This window comes from Ostrinia nubilalis, chromosome 15 (assembly GCF_963855985.1).
Source record: "Ostrinia nubilalis chromosome 15, ilOstNubi1.1, whole genome shotgun sequence".
Classification (NCBI taxonomy): domain Eukaryota; kingdom Metazoa; phylum Arthropoda; class Insecta; order Lepidoptera; family Crambidae; genus Ostrinia; species Ostrinia nubilalis.
In genome coordinates, this window is record NC_087102.1 from 3,124,815 (window position 1) to 3,138,166 (window position 13,352).

The 13,352-nt window shown below is 38.0% G+C and overlaps 1 protein-coding gene and 2 long non-coding RNA genes across 3 annotated transcripts in view; 1 reads left to right on the plus strand and 2 right to left on the minus strand.

Moving 5' to 3' along the window:
- Window positions 1-13,352, minus strand: part of LOC135078810 (atypical protein kinase C) — a 272,495-nt gene that overhangs the window by 225,115 nt on the left and 34,028 nt on the right. The gene's annotated exons all lie outside the window — the stretch shown is intronic.
- LOC135078425 (uncharacterized) lies at window positions 5,417-6,135 on the minus strand. Its single transcript, XR_010258601.1, has 3 exons — window positions 6,014-6,135; window positions 5,673-5,950; window positions 5,417-5,576 (listed from the first exon to the last, which is right to left on the minus strand). It is a non-coding gene; the product is annotated as an uncharacterized LOC135078425 (long non-coding RNA).
- Window positions 6,637-7,579, plus strand: LOC135078814 (uncharacterized). Its single transcript, XR_010258672.1, has 3 exons — window positions 6,637-6,939; window positions 7,003-7,281; window positions 7,378-7,579. It is a non-coding gene; the product is annotated as an uncharacterized LOC135078814 (long non-coding RNA).

Here is a 13,352-nt window from a genome sequence, read left to right on the forward strand (position 1 = left end):
ACGATAACCGGTGCTTTTAGTTCGGAGTTTGACAGATTTTTAACGTCAAAGTTAAAGTCATATGGTGCAACCCAGCCTAAGTAACTTGGAGTAGTAACAAGGGCGTTAAGGAGGTTAATAAAACCATAGATTTAAAAAAAACTTTGGTAAAAAAAACTTTACAATAGTAGAATAGGAAATAACGTTAGCAATGTTTTAGCAACACTCATTGTCATTTAAACATCTCATTTTAACGAAATCCACGTTATTATTTATGAATTGTTTTGCTAAATAATCTTCAAGTTCAATATTCCCGTACGTACTTTAACAAAAAAAATGGCTGTGACATACGGACGGACAGACAGACAGACATGACGAATCTATAAGGGTTCCGTTTTTTGCCATTTGGCTACGGAACCCTAAAAACCTGCTCTGCTGATAGTAAAATGAGAATTTAACAATTTATAAAACTATAAATCACAAATCTGTGACAGATCTTCATTTTAAAACACCAAAGAATGAATATTTAAAAGGGAATAAATACAGAATCGGACGTTATCCGGACACCGGACAGTAAGCGACCGGATATCGCAGCGGGAGCCGACTTAAAGCCTTAAATTCAGGTCTATTTTGTGAAAGCTGGCCGTAATGGACTTGCCACAAAGATTTGGCAAATAAAATGCAGGTTTAAAGTTTTATTTTATCGTTTATCGGCTTGCTTGACCATAATTTTCGCCAGAAACTTGCTGCTTTTTCTACTTCTACTTGCAAATACTGAATGCTGAAATGTTACGATAGCACGGAACAAATAAGTTTAAAAATTCCTAGTAAACAACGTCTAGAACTAGCGGAAAAATTTATTCTATGGCACTGCTAAGAAAAAAGAAGAAGATTCTGAAAATGAACCGATCTTCTGTTATTCATTTCCCGTGCAAATTTTATTTTTTGTGTACAAAAAGAAAAACATATTGATTTGTCTTGTCACCTTCAAATAAGATATTAAACCTAACCAACAAGGTAGATTTAGAACGTATGTAAACTTCTGTTTATCAAAATTCTTATCCCATCGAAGTCGGATCAGCATTTGTCTTCACGATTAAATTTATATCGCTCCGGGCGCCAGATTTACGGCTCGAATCGAGACCGATATTAATTTATGGCCACACCTTTGCTGTGGGGACTTTGGGAGGTATTCCTCGAAGCGCACCCATTTTGAAGCGCACCTGATGAAGCGCACCTAAACTAAGCATTCCTGAAAGCGCACCTATGTTACTTTCCCCTGGTTTTTATTCATCTTAGGCCCGATTCCACCAAACTTTCATCCGAGAATAATTCCTGGTATACCTAACTGGCACATTGACAGTTTCAGTAGGTATGGGAAATAATACTCGTATGTCAAAACTGACGATTTATACTGAGATTAATATTTACTCTTGTTTGGTCGAATCCACTCTTAGTAGACATAAAGTTTAGTATCTTTATATTAGTAAACATAGGTTCGCTTCGACGAATAATTTAGGTGCGCTTCATTAGGGGCGCCTCAAAATGGGTGCGCTTCAAGGAATACCTCGAAAGTCTTATTCTATCGAAGTCGGAGCTGAGCATTTGTCTTTACGATTAAAATATCGCCCCGGGCGCTAGATTTACGGCTCGAATCAAGACCGATATTAATTTATGGCCACACCTCTTTGGGACCGGCCGGTTCTTTGTTATCAATCCTTATTTGACTATTCAGGTGGACGTATTTCGCATTGATTTGGGATCATTTGTCATCATTTACGCTGGAAAAATAGTCAAATTAATAAAATGGTAAGGTAGTCGAGGGTTGAAAACCAACCTCGAATAATAGGCAGGGCAGAACTGACGGCCAATGGAGCGGCAAAGTTCTGGAGTGGAGGCCACATAGAAAACGCAGTGTGGGACGTCCACCCACAAGGTGGACCGACGACCTCATAAAGGTAGCAGAAAGATGCTGGATGCAGGTCGCTACGAACCGGACGATGTGGAAATCATTGAGGAGGCCTATGTTTAGCAGTGGACGTCCTATGGCTGAAATGATGGTGATGACTTCTGCTCCCAACAATCCCAACTAATCCCAACTAATATTATAAATGCGAAAGTAACTCTGTCTGTCTGTCTGTCTGTTACGCTTTCCCGCTTAAACCTCGCAACCGATTTTGATGAAATTTGGCATAGAGATAGTTTGAGTCCCGGGAAAGAACATAGGATAGTTTTTATCCCGGTTTTTGAAACAGGGACGCGCGCGATAAAGTTTTTCTGTGACAGACAAAATTCCACGCGGGCGAAGCCGCGGGCGGAAAGCTAGTAGTTGATAAAATACAGTCACAGATAAATGAAATTCAGATAAAGGAGTTGAGTTATAAATTCAGATATCAAGGAACGAAATCCCAATGGATTTTCTTCCGGTACTTCATTGCTTGAATATGATACCAACAAAATTTTGCCCCGACAAAGAGTTTTCAGAATGCTGACCACAAAGCGTCAAATAAGAATGGAACTCTTCGACCCTCGCCACACTGATAAACAGAAGCGGATGATAATACAGAAGCGAATGCGTTTACTTTGTAGGTACTATTCTTTGTTTGGAATTGTGACTTATATGAGTGAATTAATTTCCTTCATTCTAAAAATCTATAATGCTCAGTTCTTTTGTGTAAAAACAGTTTTCTCCATATTATACTCTAATAGGCACTAGGAAAATTTGTATGGCCGAGGAGATTGTTTCACGTGCTTAATATTTTTTTGGTATTCATGTCATATCATTTGGTGTCATGTCCTGTTCCGTATAATTTTTAGTCAGTTGAAGGTAAGACAGTCAGTTTCTCTGCGGTTGGGTTTCACAAAAATGGAGGCGTATTCGACCATTGGAGATCGCGTCGCTGTCGCTTCCGCCCCCGCTTTCACCTATATTGACATACCACCTCCAGGCAATCAGCACAATGCCGAATACCGACTATTGGCCATTCAGGGGATTGCCCGCAAATGGAGGAGCCTTGGACCGCCCGTGGAGACTGCGGCCATTGTTGCGCGGTGCTTTTCACCACTCTTCTTCCAACTTTGAAGGCTGGTTTTTATCTAGGACCTTGTCCTAAAGAGGTATTTTCAGATCACTTTTTCGTTTGGAATTGCCCTTTGATAAATAAGTTTTTATTGCCACTTCGTTTGTCTGTTTAGATTACTAAGTAAAAGATATTTAGCTGTACAGCCTCACATTTTGAACGTTTTGATATCATATATTAATATAATTTGGCAAAATGAGTTTGGACTGTTTCTTGCCATAATGCATATAACACATTGTTTTGATTTAAAGTGAAAAATAGGTTAAGTGGGCCACCCCTAAGCCGCCTATTTAGTTTTATACACACATAAATGATCTCATATTAATCACATTTACCAAATAAAGAGGTAATTATTCATAATAACCGGCGATTATTCATAATTTTCACATTTATCACATTAACCGTAACATACATATTTCTGGTTAATGAATAAAGTGTGTACAGTAACAGTAGATTGTCTTCTGAACTGTCTTCTTTTCATCAAAAATAATTATACTACTACTAGGTACTTCATCATTGCAGTTATGAGTGAAGTTTCCTAATTGTGCAGTACTTATTACAATAGCTAATACTCCACTAACATTACTTTTAAGATTAATCCCAACTAATATTATAAATGCGAAAGTAACTCTGTCTGTCTGTCTGTCTGTTACGCTTTCCCGCTTAAACCTCGCAACCGATTTTGATGAAATTTGGCATAGAGATAGTTTGAGTCCCGGGAAAGAACATAGGATAGTTTTTATCCCGGTTTTTGAAACAGGGACGCGCGCGATAAAGTTTTTCTGTGACAGACAAAATTCCACGCGGGCGAAGCCGCGGGCGGAAAGCTAGTTGAATATAAATTGTATTTCTAACTATATGAATTGCAGCCACAGGACGTCCATTGGTGAACATAGGCCACTAACTACTTGATAAAAAGTATCTTATCAAAATAATAGCATACTCGTAATGTAGGTATCATCTCTACCCTTTTACATTAATTAAAAAAGTTATTTAAAATTTTCAAGCCGCCGATTTTCATATACCACTCTTGATTGCTTATGACTGCTCATTGCTCAACACACGCCTGTGCGATTGTAATGATATTACTGTAGGACCTTATCTAGCTGTAAATAAGTCCGGTTTTGCAACAAAAACGTGTATCTTGATGAGCTGTCGACGGTAATGTGTCGTCAAAGGGATCTCGTCACGCGCCGCGTCCGTAATCATATGTCTCACTTGCAATCGGGCCCATTTCTTAACGCGAGGCATTGTCATAATTGTCACAGCGCAAATAGACCAGCCAGATCATTGTGGGTTTGGGTCTTGGAAAAAATTAAAACAGGGTGCATATCTGGGTGCATATGCTCCAATTAACCTTAAAAATTATTTAAATATTTTGGTGTGGTTGAAGCATTACTCTATTGTAAATCAATCACACAAAACTGACAAATATGTATACGAAATACAAAATTAAAGAGTCATAATTCGGTAGCGACCTATGCTATTTTGAATCAAAATAAAAGGTGCTATTTTGTACTTGGAAGTCTTGTCTTTAGTGTCATGCTAGCCATAACATCGTTCAATTTAAGGCTCTTCGTTTCCCCAACTCGCACCTGCTAGCGAGTTTGACAGGTGCGAGTTGACGAACAACCCAAGCCCATAGATTTGTAGACTAAAATCGATTATATCGTGGCATGACGTTTTAGGCCAGCTGACTGTTCTAAATGGGCTACGTGAGACTGCATCACCGTGACCGCGCGGGAGTGACAGTCACACCCGTATTCACAAACATTACTTTGAGGCCTCATAGTGCGCGTGGATGCACAGGGTCCCAAAAACCTATTCATAGACGATACTTCAGTGGTGACAAGCACTATGCGTCCCTTAGAATGAACGCAAAGCTAAGGTAGCCAGGGAGCTGTATTACGCAACGCATAGTGTCTATTTACGTCAAAATTTTTAGGTTATTCTCGTTTTTGAGGTTTGTTTGCTTTATTTATGGTTGTATTCGATTAATATTATCTTACAATGGATTACAGTAGTGAAGAAGAATTTGATAATTATATCAATGAGCAAAGTAGAGTAAGTACCAGAAAAGTGATACGGGATTCCCAAAATCCCTTTGATTATTACAATTCAGACGAATTTAGTTTAGGTTTTCCAATGATGGGGTACTTTTCATACTTTTACCACTGATAAAAGAAGACCTGAGGAAATTAACTGCGAGGAGGCCTTCCAGTGCCACCTACATAATACATCAGTTGCTAGTGGCAAATAAAACATAAAATTTTTAATAAAGTTTTATTTTCATCAATCTTCAATGTCTAATTTAATTTTATGTATTTGTAAATCATAAAGATTTTTTCCAGGTTCTAACAAATTGTTTTCTCTTTCTATCAATATTTTTTCTCTTTGTAGCCCCAACTCGTGCAAAGCCTGGTCTTGTTGTATATTATTCAATGTGGTGCGTTTGATTCTTGTTTCTGTCTTAATCTTCATTCTTGCTACTACTAATCTTAATTTCTTGATACCTACCTGAAAAGCAAATTATGAATTTAATTCCTTTGAGTATATTCTGCTTAGTTATTCCTCATAAATCTACGTACTATATATTTTAAAAACATTACTTACTAGTGGGTGTTGAGAACGTTTGATTGATTCCTGAGAAAGTTCTTTCATTCTTTGGGTCTTTAAATTATTCCAGCAGCTTTTCAGTTGACGTGTGAGCCTTTGTGAAACATAAAATATGGTTGAGAATTGTAAGCCACTGTTAGAGTTTCCCAGGCCTGCTTCGTCAACTCGATATTTTAGAGAGGATAATAATATGCTTGTCTTCAATAATAGGCCTTTCTCTTATTAAGCTACAATCAGCAGCTCTCTTTCGGAAGAAGAAAACGGCAGCTTTTTATCTGAAAAATAATGATTGAAACATGATTTTCACTATTATTATTAATCGAAATATTCATACTAACCTGATAGTTGTAGTTTTATCCATATTTATTTATATTATTTAATTCACAAATCCACAAAATAACGACACTTATAAACCGTTGCACCGTTTGAATGACAGGAATGTCATGTCAGTTAGCGGAGTGAAGTGCGTAACTTAAGCGAACCAATCACAGAACTCTATTCAACACTCTGGTTTTGCATAGTCAAGGGTCGTTTAAGTATTGTTTATGAATTGAAAGGCTTGTCATATGGAACGCATTGAGAAATGTCTCATTTCGCATAGCGTTGCTGCTTTGCATAGGTAAGTATCGTTTGTGAATACGGGTGTCAGTCAATTTGCCTGATGGACCGGCACGCGGGAGCGGTCACAACACGTCGATCACGTGCAACTGAACATGTATCGTATTCAGTGGTAACAGGTGCTAGTTTACAATAACTCGTGTAGACCGATGTGAGACCACGCTTTTTGGGCGTGCGAACTTTTGAACGGGAATTCAAAAAGCGATAAAAAGGACCATTCATGAGGCTTTTGAACTGATTAGTAAATAATTGCCGTATAAAAATGAATAGGTCAGGTCTAAAACAAGTACATAGTTACCGACAGTGTTTAAACCATATCAAATCAATTGTGTAGTTTTACACCCGTATTCACAAACGATACTTACCTATGCAAAGCAGCAACGCTATGCGAAATGAGACATTTCTCAATGCGTTCCATATGACAAGCCTTTCAATTCATAAACAATACTTAAACGACCCTTGACTATGCAAAATCAGAGTGTTGAATAGAGTTCTGTGATTGGTTCGCTTATGTTACGCACTTCACTTCGCTAACTGACATGACATTCCTGTCATTCAAACGGTGCAACGGTTTATAAGTGTCTTTATTTTGTGGATTTGTGAATTAAATAATATAAATAAATATGGATAAAACTACAACTATCAGGTTAGTATGAATATTTCGATTAATAATAATAGTGAAAATCATGTTTCAATCATTATTTTTCAGATAAAAAAGCTGCCGTTTTCTTCTTCCGAAAGAGAGCTGCTGATTGTAGCTTAATAAGAGAAAGGCCTATTATTGAAGACAAGCATATTATTATCCTCTCTAAAATATCGAGTTGACGAAGCAGGCCTGGGAAACTCTAACAGTGGCTTACAATTCTCAACCATATTTTATGTTTCACAAAGGCTCACACATCAACTGAAAAGCTGCTGGAATAATTTAAAGACCCAAAGAATGAAAGAACTTTCTCAGGAATCAATCAAACGTTCTCAACACCCACTAGTAAGTAATGTTTTTAAAATATATAGTACGTAGATTTATGAGGAATAACTAAGCAGAATATACTCAAAGGAATAAAATTCATAATTTGCTTTTTAGGTAGGTATCAAGAAATTAAGATTAGTAGTAGCAAGAATGAAGATTAAGACAGAAACAAGAATCAAACGCACCACATTGAATAATATACAACAAGACCAGGCTTTGCACGAGTTGGGGCTACAAAGAGAAAAAATATTGATAGAAAGAGAAAACAATCTGTTAGAACATGAAAAAAAGCTTTATGATTTACAAATACATAAAATTAAATTAGACATTGAAGATTGATGAAATAAAACTTTATTAAAAAATTTATGTTTTATTTGCCACTAGCAACTGATACATTATGTAGGTGGCACTGGAAGGCCTCCTCGCATTTAATTTCCTCAGGTCTTCTTTTATCAGTGGTAAAAGTATGAAAAGTACCCCATCATTGGAAAACCTAAACTAAATTCGTCTGAATTGTAATAATCAAAGGGATTTTGGGAATCCCGTATCACTTTTCTGGTACTTATTCTACTTTGCTCATTGATATAATTATCAAATTCTTCTTCACTACTGTAATCCATTGTAAGATAATATTAATCGAATACAACCATAAATAAAGCAAACAAACCTCAAAAACGAGAATAACCTAAAAATTTTGACGTAAATAGACACTATGCGTTGCGTAATACAGCTCCCTGGCTACCTTAGCTTTGCGTTCATTCTAAGGGACGCATAGTGCTTGTCACCACTGAAGTATCGTCTATGAATAGGTTTTTGGGACCCTGTGCATCCACGCGCACTATGAGGCCTCAAAGTAATGTTTGTGAATACGGGTGTTAGTAGAGCTAAGCAAAAAAGCAGAGAGATACGAGTAGGGAGTACTTATTTTGTTCTATGTATTTAGAGATGTAACAAACACAAGTCGGCCGTTTGGTGTAGTGGTTCGAAAAGGACTACTATTATGACTACGGGTTCGATTCCCGCACAGTACAAACATTTGTGTGCATGAACATATTTGTTTGTATTGGACTGGGTGTTTTCTATGTATAATAAGGATGTATTTACAAAAAAAAAAAGTATTTAAGTATGTTTATATCCGTTGTCTAGTACCCATAGTACAAGCTTTGCTTAGTTTGGGACTAGAAGCGCAGTGTAAATGTCCAAGGATATTTATTTTATTATATTTACGTAAGAAGATGCTACTTTAGACTCGTGCAAAAAATTACAAAAACAGTCTCGAGTATAAATTAACTTCCTTAAAATTACAATTGTTGTGAAACAATACAAAACTTTCCATTTTGTTGCGAAACAATACTTAAACTCATAAAGTATTGTTAACGGCCCTTTGAAGTACCAATTTAACGATCGTCAAACAGTTGAAGAGATCGAGAAGATAATCACAATAATGATACCTGGGGACGTATTTTGGAAACACTCGAAATGCTAAATCGTATGCGAAATCGCACAAAGTTAATCCCTATACGGTTCCAACAAATTCGTAAATCGGATTTTATAAGTCTGAATTTTCATATCTAGTGGACACTCACTGCGATTTAAAGTAGTTTGGCCCCCGTCACTTATTTTGGGCTGCTGATATTAGTAAAAGAGACGAAAAGAGCCGCCTGTTTTCAGGTTATAGCCTCATTAGAGACGGGATGACATAGATAAGTACTTAGTCTAGTCACAAAATATAACAGAAGGTAAACTCATGTATGTACCTCGCTTTGCATACCTCTCTCGCTCGCACGCTCGGCCGTCGCGCTAGGGTTGTCTTGTCATGTGTTGGGTTTATTTCGTTATGATAGAAAAATGTTACTCTTAATACTATGCAAGAAAGACAATAACAGATATCCACGTATACTTATTTATATTTAGTACATTATTATAGTAATAGTTTGCAAACAAATACACGAGAAGGAAGTAGTATTTAGTTGAATGGTTGACACTATTATCCAACTGTTTGTTGCTCTTTCACGCAAAAACTACTGAACGGATTTTGATGTAACTTTACAGTATTATTGTTTATAACTCAGAATAACATATAGGCTATAATTTATGACGATCTGTGACAAACTGAATTTCACGCGGGTGAAGCCGCGGGCAAAAGCTAGTTATCCAATAATTCATAAAACCTCTCTAAAACAATTCGATATTCCTAATAATTGAGTTGGCTTTCAATTTCAATTGAAATTCAAATAAATAACTTACTTACCTCCCCGAATCAACTGGTAATTTAAAAAATGAAAATTCGGTATTTAATGATGAGTTTAAGCAACCAAATACCGAAAAATTATAATACGACTTTTTCTGTTCACTCATTTTCGTCAATTTCGCAAAACAAAATAATATCACAGGCGGTTGACCGGCGCGTGACTCAAGCGAACCACAGCGAACGTGTGGCGAACGTCTGTCGCGCCACGTCGCGCTCGCATTCGTCCAAGACAGTCTTGCTAGAGCGGTGTCTATGTGTGCGTGTCTCGAGCGCGTTTAGTATGGAGTTTTTCTTCTGTTATATTTTGTGGTCTAGTCATCAACATCATCATCAGGTCATTTATTCGCCACTAAAGGAGCACTAACCTCTAATTTACCAGAGGCAAATTAAGGATTTAGCCGCTCTGCATGCCGCGCTGACCAATCGAGTCTGGAAGGCTTGATGTCCGTATATTTTTTTGTCCCCTGGGTTGTAAATAATTTCAAAGAAAATGTCTTTGATTGCTAATAAAAACAAACGTCGAACGAGAGCGATGATATTATTATTTGTTTACAAAACTGCTGAAGTCTTGACATCAGACAATATTGATGTGAGAAGTGTTCGTTAGTTTCAGTCAAATGACGTCTACCGCACACACAAAGACCTCCCTGAAGGATTTCCAAGTCTGTGGGTAGGTACAAGGCATTTCACTGTGGATAATATTGTTAAGAAAATAAATTATTTAATCATAAAGTATTAAACTTAAAGCATTTTAATAATCCGTGTACCGGAAAAGTTTTCCTTTGACGGTTGAAAAAACCAGCCGAAGTTTGACGATGCCTTTAAAAATAAATTGAGGGCATGTAATGAGTTCCGAACTTAGAAGATTATTAAAAGCACCGTGTAAGTTTAACAAGTTCGCAACTGGGGCTTGCTTTGGGCTGGTAACATAAAGGAGATGGTTTCCGGGACAGATAAGTCATCGGTACACGAAAAATAGTTCCAAACTGTACATATACTGTCTAACATTGTTTATTGAAAGTGAGTGTTAATTTGAGACGTGGTCGCTTACTATGGGCCTTATAACGAGGCTTAAGGTCACCCAAAGGCAGATGGAGCGTTCTATGCTCGGAGTTTCCCTGGGTGATCGAATGAGAAATGAGGAGATCCGTAGGAGAACCAGAGTGACTGACATAGACCCGCAGAATCGCTAAAATCAGTGGCAGTGGGCAGGGCACATAGCTAGTAGAGCTGATGGTCGCTGGGGCAGGAAAGTTCTTGAGTGGCGACCACGAACCGGAAGACGTAGCGTGGGCAGGCCTCCCAGGTGGACCGACGATCTGGTGAAGGTCGCGGGAGGTGCCTGGATGCGAGCGGCGCAGGACTAAACATTTAAGTATGAAGCAATTACCCTTTTAATGGTAAAAGCATTTATGATCCTGCTTCGTTATGTTATAGTGTAGATGATCTTATGCAGCGACAAATCGTTTGGTTTGGTCTAATATTCGTAGTGCAAATAATCGCCCTGTAGGCCTAGGATGCGCGCCGCGATAAGCGTTTATTGGATACTAGTACTGGTTGAACTCAAATGCCAACTTAAATTCCCAGAATCATCAATCAATCCATAAGTTATCACTGGTAACACACATTGGTTATACACTCTAGTCTTCAGGCATTGAGGTATTTTGGACGAAAAGATGTTGCGTAGTTTCCCGAACGCTGCCCAGCCGAGTTGGATTCGACGATTGACCTCCTTCTCGAAATTGGACCTACCTAGCTGGATCGTTTGTCCGAGGTAGACATACTTGTCGACAATCTCGAGAATTGAGCTCCCAACTGAAACTGGGTAGGGCGTAACATGGACATTCGACATAAGCTTCGTTTTGTCCATGTTCATCCTCAGGCCTACCTGTTGGGAAACTCGATTAAGGTCTTCGAGCATTGTGCCAAGATCTTCCAACGATTCTGCCATGACTACAATATCGTCGGCAAACCGAAGGTGAGTGATGTACTCGCCATTAATGTTTATGCCGAATCCTTTCCATTCCAGGAGTTTGAAAGCGTCTTCCAATGCAGCGGTGAACAGTTTCGGAGATATAACATCTCCCTGCCTAACGCCTCGCTGCAGTAGAAACGTAGCCTCTCACTATATGCCTTATACAGAAGCTCAAAGTTGCACAGCGTGCTATGGAGAGGGCTATGCTTGGTGTTTCTTTGCGAGATCGAATCAGAAATGAGGAGATCCGTAAACGAACCAAAGTCGCTGACATAGCCCGACGGATTAGCAAGCTGAAGTGGCAATGGGCAGGGCACATAGTACGCAGAACTGACGGCCGATGGGGCAGAAAGGTTCTGGAATGGAGGCCGCGTACCGGAAAACGCAGCGTGGGACGTCCACCTACAAGGTGGACCGACGACATCGTAAAGGTAGCAGGGAAGCGCTGGACGCAGACCGCTGCCAATCGATCAACATGGAAAGCATTGGGGGAGGCCTATGTTCAGCAGTGGACGTCCTATGGCTGAAATGATGATGATGATGATGATCAATCAATCAATCAGGTCAAACTACTAAATATTATTTTAGAGAATAGTTATTATTCAGGTATTGTATTGCGGTTCACGAAGTTAAATCTAAATTAGCTAACCAAATCTGGCAGCATCATTAGCAAAAACCGAATCATTTGGTTCAGTAATCGCGAATGTTCCCACGTAATTAAACCGAACGCGCCTAAACCTGGATTAAACGTGTTCGCCAAAATCCGCAGCTGTATTACGAAACGGTTTGATTTGGACTTTGGAATAATGCGTGTAAATAAATAACGCCTCAAAGTGAAAATACCTTTTCAATTCACGTTATTAATTTGGAAAATGTCTTCCGTTATCCATAAAGTAATTTAATTTACTTATTTGGAAAAATATGATACAAATAAATATTAATTAACCCAAATAGACTAAATAAATATTATTTCTTTTTAAATCATCATCGTAACAAGAACTAACTTTTATTCATGGCTTCGATTGCGTTTATTTTGGTCTGTCACAAAATTCATTTAGCAATTTCGCATGCCCGTTCTTTGATCATAAAAAGTTCACCACTGAATCTTCATTTAATAGATTTTTACCACTTACAGGTGTTTTTTCCCGCGACAAAAATTTTCCTAGTCTCACTTTGTGGTAAAATCTTTTAGCCAAAATCCAATGAAATTGCTTAATATTTTCATGTAAATGTAATAGACAGACAGGTTCTCTTTGATTTTATATAGATGTCCACTCTAGTTTCTAATGTCAACTGCGCTTTGTGGAACATTCGAAAGTGCCAGCGGAAAATTGCAATTACTCGTGGCTCATCAACACGACAGTTTTGTCACTCAGAATTTGGTTCAAGTAACAGCAAACTTTATTAACTTATTTTATAATCAATTACGAGAAGGCTCTGAAATTTCATTTGGGAATTTGCATTGCTAATGGATTTGCTAGGCTAGAGAATATTGGCACGCTAGTTAGAAGTTGGTGGTATTTATTAATTTGTATGTTATTAATAAAGACAAGCATTATACTCGTACCTACTATTGTATCACTTACACTTAAGTACAACAGGATGAAATTGGAATCGTTTCTCATCATTTTAAAACAAGAATCTACTCCTGATACCTACAGAGTTACATTCCCCAAATATGAGACAAATCCAATGAGTTCTTTTTTTCTAAGATTCCGATGATTCCACCCAAAAAAGTTATTATAGTAACAGAAACATTATATTTCGGATTTCGGGGGGTTCTTGACTCTACTATACAGAAGTAGGTCGTATTGCCTGTCGCAGATGTTGGATATGCAGACCTCCTCCAAGTGTCACACTTCC